This window comes from Rhynchophorus ferrugineus, unplaced genomic scaffold, assembly GCF_030347505.1.
Source record: "Rhynchophorus ferrugineus isolate W39M unplaced genomic scaffold, kcgeb_rfMv2 rfM1, whole genome shotgun sequence".
Classification (NCBI taxonomy): Eukaryota; Metazoa; Arthropoda; class Insecta; order Coleoptera; family Curculionidae; genus Rhynchophorus; species Rhynchophorus ferrugineus.
In genome coordinates, this window is record NW_027472580.1 from 68277184 (window position 1) to 68286788 (window position 9605).

A 9605-nucleotide genomic window follows, 5' to 3' on the forward strand; every position below is an offset into this window, starting at 1 on the left:
AATTTCTCTTGAACGCCATCAAAGACTTTTATAATTAATTCAAGATAATTAATTAAAATGTTCTGAAGCTCGCAGAGCTTAAAGTAATTTAATTTCACAGTATTTATTATCTGCAATATGCAGAAATTTCTTAACTAAAGCAACATATTTTTCCCAATTGTTTCGCTATTTGGTATTTATTATATATTCTGCATAAAATTACCCATGTCATACTACAGTAATCAATCAAAATATCTAAAAAACCAATTACCGCAACATCCAGGACTTTGTAACGACGATCTATGATAATTAAACTTTTGGACTGACAAAAAAAATCGTTTTCAATTATAAAAATATTAAATATATCTCGATATTCCATCCATTCTTTAGATTCACCTTTAAACTTTTGCAAATAAATTAGAGGTAATTTTAACTTGTAATCGTTATTGTTGTGATTACAAGACATTCTGAAAGTGGCCTTATTACCTGACAGAAACCTTTTAATTTACTGTTTCCCATTGAACATTATGTCATAATAGATTTTCTCAATGTGGCTTTTGTCCATCTATTTCTCTTTATCTATACCATTCTAATCAATTTTGCGCTTCCTCAAATTTCTCAAAACCTAACTCATTATAATTAAAAATTTCGTTGAGTTCGAATTTTATATAATAATACCTTCTAGTACTATTTAAAAAAATTTTAGGGGTTTGGGGATTTAAATATTTTTTCAACAATGTTTTAGCGATACGTAAGCCTCCTGATTCTAAGCCACTCTTCTTTCTCACCGGGTGATGCCACGATGAAAGAAATATAAACCAAAATAATATCATAAAACCTTGTAACTATTACATCTCTATTTTAAACAAAGGGATAGGGTATGTTAGTCGTTATAATTAAAAATTTCTTTGAGTTCAAATTTTATATAATAATACCTTCTAGTACTATTTAAAATATTTTGAGGGGTTGGGGGATTTAAATATTTTTTCAACAATGATTTAACGATACGTACGCCTCCTGACTCTAAGCCACTCTTCTTTTTCAGCGGGTGATGCCATGATGAAAGGAATATAAACCAAAATAATATCACAAAACCTTGTAACCACTACATCTCTATTTTAAACAAAGGGATAGGGTATGTTAGGCTTATCCGCTTGCTTCTTTATACATGCTTTCTAACTTCGAATGTGCTGAACTGAGATTCTTCAACAACACCGCCTTTTTCGGGTCAATTCTTTTCAAGGACCAAACATTTCTATTTGATTTCCCAAAAATACTCCAGTATCTGCCAGTATCTGCCAATTTCAATGAAGTTCAAAGGGACAAAAATGTCCCTTTTGTTGGTGTTAATAACTTGATTCACTTGCTCCTTGGTTGCACAGAACTAGGGATTGTTTCGATTCGGGGTAAGCCAGTGGTAGTAAAAATCCCTAAAAAAAGGTACGCTACTCATTAAATACAAATTCATAAACGTAACCAACAATGACCGTTGGCTCATAAAAATACTCTCTAAAAATGTCCAGTTATATCACTATCAAAGCCAGTCGACGAACTTATGGATGTTTGAAGTCATTCACTTTATGGAAATACCACAAAACAGTCATATTAAATATGAGCACCCCAGTTAAACTGCAGAACAACAGTCTTGGAGAAATAATTTTCGACACATTGCTGGATACATTACATTACCTACCAATTATTATCGCTGATATTACCGAATAAAGAACGGAACTCATCGAAGTTGTGTACCAAAACATTGCTCAAAATTCTAAATATCTTGTTTGATTGAACAAACGTGTTTTATTGACTTCATAAAATGTTGACGTTAACGAAATAATTTGCAGATTTAAGATAAGATAGCTGTTGAATTTATGACGTACAAATCGGTTAATTACGGATTACGGTAGGTTACTAACGGAACCAAAAATGAACCATCCAATATTATTTATTTACTCGCAAGAAAACAAAACTTGCAATACTGTGTATTAAAAGCTCTAAAATAAACACTATGTTTTTGAAATAATTTATATTTTATTACTTATTCTAGTTCGAGTTGAATATTCATAGCTAAGAGACAACAACGTCTGTCGGGTCAGCTAGTATACAATAAAACACTAATAGGCCTAACTGAGAAAACTTATAAATAGACGAAATTAGTGTATTTATAATGCGTCAAACGAATTTCAATTAAATTGGCATTCAATAATTTCATTTTGTTGGCCGGATGTATGATAAAATACAATTATTAAGTCCAGAAATATTTAGAAACATTTTATACCGTAACGCAGGAATATGAAATATAACTTTACGGAGCTTGAAACACGATGAAAAAGAAATACCTAATTGAAGGATATGAAAAAGAATATTTCATTTCAGAATGTATTTTAAAATGATATATTCTAAAATATATTCCCTCTTAAATAGTACAGTACGAAATCGTATATTGTGTATTGTGTATAAACAAAAGCTTAAGATCTAATCATCTAACAAGGAGTCGGATGTTTTCTAGAACAGTCTTTTAAGCTGGTCGCTCGCCAATCAGTAATCTTAATGTCAATTCCTCAAAAACAAATAATCCCTAATTCGTAAGAACCTCTAAATATAACAAAATAATCATTTATCAATAAGAATTCATGAAATAAGGCTTGATACAATTAATCAATAATGTGTTTATATTTAATTAATAAATTTTGTCTGCGAAAAAATATTTACTGTGAAATACATGGAATGAACAAATATTATAAATATTGATCTTTATTTTTTATAAAAACTCCAAACCAGACACATATAAAATAAACTCGAAATTTTGCATAAAGCAGAACAAAAATATTATTTGCTTCAATCAAAACCGAATACATGCAACAATGGTGATATAACATGTAACAAGCTTCAACTTCAACTTATGCAATTTATACGTCCCCATATTATTTAAGGATTTATCCTCTAACTCTTAACCGTTGAGGATTTCTGTCTTCCGTCACATATCCTCTGCAACAGTATACACATACATCTGATTATTTTGTATAAAAAAATATGTGAAAACATTGTACGTGCCGGATTAAAATGCAGCCACCTCGAAAGTGCACTCTTTCAATATATATATATATATATATATATATATATATATATATATATATATATATATATATATATATATATATATATATAAATTGTATAATAGACAATATATGTAAGTAAATATTTTAAAAATAACAAACTAAAATTAGGCACTCAAAAATGTTCTAAAGAACATAATGTGAGTCGCCAGGAAAAGAGCTTACTGAATCGTATGTTTACGTTAAATAACAAAGGGCAAATTACAGAGAGAAAATGATATTTACTTAGGTTTTATTGTCCGAGGAAAACATTTGTAGAAACACCAAGAAAAATAGTATGTGTGTCCTAGCTAATAGAGAAGAAAATAACAATATTATTAAATTAGAGATCATTATTTATTGGGCAAGGCATGGTAAAAAGATAATACACCGTTCCTAAATCTACCATTCATACATATACGGCTCATAGATAATTATGAAAAAAAAATTACTATTAAAAATTTTAATTTAATTTTATTTTTTTTATTAAAACTTATTTTAAAAATATGTATTTGACTGTGTGATAAATAGATATATTGATTTTTAGGGAGAAATTATGATATTTTTTAGTCGCCTTCAAAAAAGTAGTATTTTTTTATGCATGTTCATCGATTTCTCTGTCAACTGTGGACTGATTTTTAATTTTTTTTTTTTGAAAGAGTGCACTTTCGAGGTGGCTGCATTGGAATCCGGCACGTACAATGTTTTCATATATTTTTTATACAAAATAATCAGATGAATGTGTATAATGTTGCAGAGGTGATGTGACGGAAGACAGAAATCCTCAACGGTTAAGAGTGAGAGGATATTTCTTTAAATAATATGGGGACGCATAGATTGCATAAGTTTAAGTTGAAGCTGATGATGAAAGCAGTGACCAGCCTGACATACCCTTCAGGCGTTTTTGTGGGGTTTTAGTAAGGGTTTGCCTACCGAGGCCATTCAGTCCATTTAAAAAAAACAGTTGAAGCAAAAACTTGACTTAACGCCAAATTTCCGGACGCTGCCCCAGGAAAATCTACCATCAAAGATTAGTATACACAGTGGACGCCAAAAAGAGGTTTTACCGACGAAAACATTTAAAAATCCACAAAATGATTTTGAATGACCGTAAATTGAAACTGAATGAATCAGCAGGCGCTCTAAAGATATCAACTGAACCTATATATCATATCATTCACGCATATTTGGGTATGAGAAAGCTCTGTGGTGCAAAGTGGTTGCCGCGCAAGTTCACTGTTGACCAAAACAACGACGAGTTGATGATTCGGAGCAGCGTTTGTAGGTGATCAACCGTAATAAACTCGAGTTTTTGCATCGATATGTGACAATGGATGAAACGTGGCTCCATCATTTCACTCCGAAATCTAATCGACAGTTTGAGTGAATTGCACACGATGAACACGCTCCAAAGCGTCGGAAAACGCAACAGTCCACTAGCAAGGTTATGGCGTCTGTATTTTGGGATGCGCATGGAACAATTTTCATTGACTAACTTGAAAGAGGAAGGGCCATCAACAGCGACTATTACAAAGTGTTATTACATTGTTTGAAGGACAAAATCGCCGAAAAACGTATTCTCCAGATCTGGCCTCCATTGACTATTTCCTGTTCTCAGATCACAAAAGAATGCTCGCTGGGAAGAAATTTTCGTCGAATAAAGAGGTGATGGCTAAAACTGAGGCCTATTTTAAAGCAAGTACAAATCGTACTACAAAAATAGTATTGAAAAGTTGGAGAGGAGGGTCGCTATAATCAGTGTATCACCCTTGAATGGAATTATGTTGAATAAAGAAACTAATTTTGCCAAACAAATATGTTTTATTTTGGTAGGCCGGGGACTTTTCAATTGACCTGCTATAAGGCATTAAAATACAGCGGTTCATCTAATGGTTTATATTATTGCCAGTAAAAAAGTAAAATTTCCACAGTTGGTCCTACCACCTAATCAATTACTCTCATTAGTTTCTGGAATATGAAGTGCCTCTAGCAACTACTTGACTAATATTCAAAAATAAAATAGTTTCATATCCTCTTTCAAGGTATTACACCATAAAAGTTTTAATAACATTTAAATAGTCAGAAATAAGTTAACAAAATTTTAAACAATTGCAGATACCAGGATATATTAATAACTCACTGGGAGCGCTGTAACAAATATCTATATCATCGTTTCTTACAAATTTATTTTATAGGATTTGGGAACATTTAGTCAAAATATCAATATATTTCAGTCAGAGATAATTTGAAAGATAGTTGTAGATGATATGATCTTCACCGGGTTATCTAGTCAATATTAAAAAATATAAAATTACTAAAAACAATAAATAAAACCAAACAAATATAAATAGATATAAGTTACATCTGTAGAAATATATAAATTTAATTTTAATATATATAAAAATATAATTTTCATAAATAATAAAAAAATATTCGTTTATTAACGATAATTAACAATGTTTAAAATATTGCAAATATAAAACCCTGAGTTTAATAGGCAATAGTATTAAAGTTAGCATATATGCTATCAAACGTTAAATTTACATTACATAATTTATTCGAAAGAAAGATAGAAGTCCTAAAAAGGCAACCTATAGAGAATAACCATAAAGGTCAACGTAAAAAGGCTAATATTTCCATAAATATAACAAAGTCTTAATTAATTTTCCTCAGTTATTTATGTATACTAAAGTGAAGATAATATTAATTTTTAATAAAAGCTAAAAATATTAATACAACTATAACTCACCATAAATTACAAAACCAATCGACTTAACATTTATTAAAAGCTTCATAACCAACAATTACTGTGTTAAAAAATGTATTAATGATTGTCTAACATTCATATTGTTATCAAGCCGTATTATACTATTATATTTCTCTATTAAAATTAAATTTCAATACTACTTCATTAAGTTAATATTGCATTATATTTATGATCAATAATATATTATAGTAAACATTGCATTATCAGTAGGTATTAATATTACGCCTGTAGATTGTATATATCATACAAAATATTTTTATCGTATGAACACAATACGTATCGTAACTTGATAAATATACCTCACTTGCAAAAAGGAAAATATTAATACGCCTTAAATATAACAGATCAATTGAAAAGTCCCCGGCCTACCATAGTAAAACATTTTTTTTTTGGCAAAATTAGTTTCTTTATTCAACATAATTCCCTTCAAGGGTGATAGACTGATTATAGTGACCCTCCAACTTTTCGATACCATTTCTTGTAGTACGATTTGTCCTTTTTTTCAAAATAGGTCTCAGTTTCGTCGATCACCTCTTCATTCGACGAAAATGTCCTTCTAGCGAGCATCCTTTTGAGATCCGAGAACAGCAAATAGTCGCTGGAAGCCAAATCTGGAAAATACAGTGGATGAGGAAGTAATTCGAAGCTCAAATCATGGAGTTTTGATACGGTGCATTATCTTGGTGAAGCAGCACTTTCTTTTTCATCAAATGCGGCCGTTTTTCGGTGATTTCGTCCTTTAAACGGTCCAATAACGCTATGTAATAGTCGCTGTTCATGGTCCTTCCTTTTTCAAGATAGTCAATGAAAATTATTTCAAGCGCATCCCAAAATAAAGAAGCCATAACCTTGCTAGCCGACTGTTGCGTTCTGCCACGCTTTGGTGCGAGTTCATTGTGTTCACTAGGATGACTGTCGATTGAACTTCGGAGTGAAATGATGCAGCCATGTTTCATCCATTATCACATATCGACGAAAAAACTCGGGTTTATTACGCTTGATCATCTTCAAACACTGCTCCGAGTCATCAACTCGTCGTTGTTTCTGGTCAAAAGTGAGCTCGCGCGGCACCCACTTTACACAGAGCTTTCTCGTACCCAAATATTCGTAAATGATATGATGTACACGTTCAGTTGATTTCTTTAAAGTGTCTACTATTTCATTCAGTTTCAATTTACGGTCTTTCAAAACCATGGTGGAATATTTTTAATGTTTCATCGGTAACAACCTCTTTTGCGAGTCCAGTTCGTTCACCGTCTTCGGTGCTCATTTCACCACGTCTAAACTTAGCATATCAATCCTTGACGGTTTTATTCAGAATAACAAAAGTTGCTTCACTCAAAATACCATAATTCACAAACTACTGATCCCGCAGCTGTCAAATATATACACGCATCTTTTGAGGGTTAGGACTAACTAAAAACATATGGATTTAACTCTAGATGGCAATGTGTCCGGCCGGGGACTTTTCAATTGACCTGTTTGTAAAAATTCCGATACACTTGCGTTCGATTTTGCAATGGTCTTCAAGTTTATGTGCCAAAATATGTTTAAGTATTTAGAAGTATTTAATAAAATTTGTGATATGTATTAAATTTATATTTATACTACGCATATAAAATATTTCATACTTCAACATTTAATTTATCATATATTAATATATCATAATATATTCTATTGTTTCACACAATTATCACAAAAGTTTTAGAAATAGGGTTTATTTACCTATGTATTATTATATAAATTAATATACTTTAATTGTTATATATAATATATATAACATAATATACATACATACAAATTCAGCATAAAATTAGATTTACTAATTCAACCTTTAAAAGCTCCTATACACAAAATAACCATTATATATTCTTTATTATATTCATAAATTCAGTATTCCTTAATAAAACAAAATGTTGACAGTTTATGTTGCTCAATTAAAGCAATACAATTTGTAATACCGCAAGGCAGCACTTTCTCTCGAGCGATAGTTACTACTGTTGACATTTCTGAAACTGCTTTTCACTCGTTATTGTCATGAATACAATATAATTAAATTAATTAGAATAATGATTGTTATAAAATTGAAAATAATAATGTCCATTACTTTTAGGTTAAAATAAAATAAAAGTTTTTAAAACATCACCTGAAACCTAAGAGCCTATTTCAATATTTAAATAATATATCTTAACCGGATTGGTGGCGCAGTGGTAAAGGCGATGGGACGGTCCTCTTACGGCTGCGATAGCCGCGGGTTCGAATCGTGCTGGGGCATGGTCGTAAATTTATGTTTGTGACTGTTTAAAATTTGTGAATGTTCTAGGCAAGAGTGCAAAATTCGACAAGGAAAATGATCCCAGTCACGCCAGTAACCAGGCTGTGTAAGACCGGATGTCGTCTGGGATGATATCTAAGTCAGTCACTCGCCAGTCGGTAGGCTTAATGCTGAGGATCGTGGTTCGGAGCCCACGTTAAACTTTAAGCCCAGTCCAGATAAACCCATAGTTAGTAAAAGGAGACTTCAAAATATATTTTAAAAAAAATATATATCTTAATATGTAGTACTATGGTACACCTTTTATAATGATCGTTAGAGCAATTAGAAATATTATTCATTTAACTTATCTATATATAATAATATACATTAATATATATTAATTATCTAATAAATATATATTCACAAAACTTCAGTATAAAGTAGTTTTAGATATAAACAATTTTATAATTTATATATAAAAAGTGCTGTAAACAAACAAACCATTATAAACAGAGAAGGATTAATTCCGATTAAGAATTAATGAACACATTTGGAGGACACCATTATATCTAGTTCTCAGAGAATTAGTTCTTTTTAGTTATCGTTTGTTTATATTAAATCCCAATTTCAGTTGCCATTTAATTGTTATTTCTTATTATACCTTAATAAAAAAAATTAATCAGTCATTTAACGCTCTATTGAGGTAATTAAATATATCATACTGTGAAATAGTGCATTCTCTCGACCGATACTTTACAGTAAAAAATTTAGTAAAATATTATACTCTAAATAGATTTTACCTTAGCGTTAATTTAATTTAAAACTAATAAAAAAATATAAATAATTGGGAAATAGCGTAGATGTTAATAACTACTCTATAATAAATGTCTGCCTTAACAAAAATTACTTTCATATACTGATAAATACTAGTATAATTATAAATAATGTATAATTTTAACTTGTATAATTAATGTTCTATTAAAAAATATATATAAAATTTGAATAAAATCAATATAATATGTAGATTTGTAATACAAGCTCATTATATATGAAATCTCTAATTTTAAAATTTGTAACTGAATTAAAACTTTTTAAACACTTTTGAAATCATTAATAAAAATGTTTATTAATTTTTAGTTTAGAAAATTTAACTACGATTGCGAGCTCAGGTTCATCTGTGAACTAAATTTTGCTGTGTTGTAAATATATTAGTTCTATATATGTATAACAACATATTAATATATTTATTTAAATATATTTAAAAATATTAAAATAAATAAGAAATACATAGTTTCTCAAGAACTTAAATATTTAATCTTATATTAGAAAATCATAATCATAATATATATGATTCTGATAAACCGTTTATTATAACTTCCTATCATTCATGATAATGGTTTTTTATTTTGTATAATTCGAAGAATACTTCATATGTATCAACAATCCATTAAAAAACGTATTTTACTTACCTAGACTCGTTCAATTAACTGCACACAAAACACTAAAG

At 29.8% G+C, this 9605-nt stretch overlaps 1 protein-coding gene across 1 annotated transcript in view; it reads right to left on the reverse strand.

Annotated features, from left to right (window-relative positions):
* Positions 1 to 9605, reverse strand: part of Gyc32E (Guanylyl cyclase at 32E) — a 330290-nt gene extending 320685 nt beyond the window's left edge. The window contains exon 1 of the mRNA XM_076419392.1: positions 9568 to 9605. The gene's annotated coding sequence lies outside the window, so the exon portion shown is untranslated. The remainder of the gene's footprint in view (positions 1 to 9567) is intronic.